The following is a 1,704-nucleotide window of genomic DNA, read 5'->3' on the forward strand; positions in this document are numbered from 1 at the left end:
AATACAATACAATACAACAAATACACATACATTATGAAATACTCCCTCGGTTTCATAATAAGTGGTTTTATTAGCTTATGCACCTTCTTAAAGAAAGTGTTCACTCCTAAAAATTAGAAGAGTTTTTAGTTTTTACTAACTTACCCACTCATTAAATATCTAGAAAAGAAAAATAACTTAACGATTTTTTATTATGTAAGTAAGAATAATTTTGAAAGAATAAGATCAATTTCTTTTCTGAAATTCTAGAGCAAACATCATTTATTTTGAACCGGGGGAATGAAACACGGGGAGCAGTAATATGTAACAAGATGTGTTAGGCACCAAAATCTCCGAAACAAATTTTTCACAATTCCTCAACAAAGAAAGATGGGAACTCGAACCGGAGACGGAATCAGGCGGTCAAAGGTCTTCACTTTGGTAGCGATTTTGGTATTGAGTTTTGTGAAGGACATAACGGCGTTATCGGTAACAGTTAACGATGGGGAATGCGTATATGAGTACGTTCTCTATGCAAAACGACACTATTTCTGGAAACTTCGTTGTCGTTGACTAGGCGAAATCTCTTGACCCTCAAGTCCAAAAATTAGGAAAACACGTATGTCCAATACATGTTGCTTCCTTTCGAGGATGATAAACAAATGTGGTTTATTTTAGGGAGTTCGGGTGTTCGGTCAAACTTTTAACCACTAATGTGAGTTGTTTTTAAGAAGCTAAAGAAGCGGTTTCTTCTAACCCACTTTTGGAACTTTAAGAAACATAAATTATTGCTCTAATTATAATATTGACATACTCCCTCTGTTCACTTTTTACTTATCCACTATTCGTAAAATAGATTTTCATATTTACTCGTCATTTTTCACATATCAAGATAAGAATTTTTTTTTTTCCTATTTTACCCTTAACATTAATTACTCATTCCAAATCATTTTTCAAAACTAATACCATTATATACCAATTAATATGGGCATCATGGTAAAATACACACTTTATTTATTATTTCCTAAACAACGTGAAAAGTCAAAAGTGAACAAGTAAAAATAAACGGAGGGAGTAAATATTTTTCAAATTAACTAATCAAAACACAATAAGATATTCCCGAGTACTTTTTCCAAAGACAATCTACAAAAAAGTATTGTCAATATGAAGTATATTTTGGGAGATTGCCAAAGAGGCTATCAATCATTATTTACTCTTTATGTTCTACAGACACCATAACTAAAATATTGGAAAGAGAGTGGGAAAAACAAGTTACCTTTGCTAATCATATAATGGTGCAATGTGTACTTTTTCCTGTACATACATGCATATATAATGGAGTTCAGTCGAAACTGCAAGGTGATTTCCTCATAATTTGGACTCTTTTGCTTCATATAATGACTTCTGTTACGCCTGTGAGTTCTTGAGCTACATATATAAAAGGAACCCTTTGTGGATTTTGAAATTAACATCTCATTGCCTTTTGGGTTTTGCATGAACTTTCGAGTTTGTCAATTTCAGTTAGGTAATAGTTGGTCGCTATGATCCTTGGTTTTATATAGTATGCAGCTTTTTTTTTCTTTTAATATATGTAGTGTTCTCATCTTCATAAATTTGGTTTTTTATGTATCCATGCAACTGGAAGGAAGAAAAAAAATTGAAATGTGAAATAGTAAGCTACGGTTGATTTGTCTCAGAAGTTAGAGCTTATATTAAATAAAGTCT

This window comes from Lycium ferocissimum, chromosome 1, assembly GCF_029784015.1.
Source record: "Lycium ferocissimum isolate CSIRO_LF1 chromosome 1, AGI_CSIRO_Lferr_CH_V1, whole genome shotgun sequence".
Classification (NCBI taxonomy): domain Eukaryota; kingdom Viridiplantae; phylum Streptophyta; class Magnoliopsida; order Solanales; family Solanaceae; genus Lycium; species Lycium ferocissimum.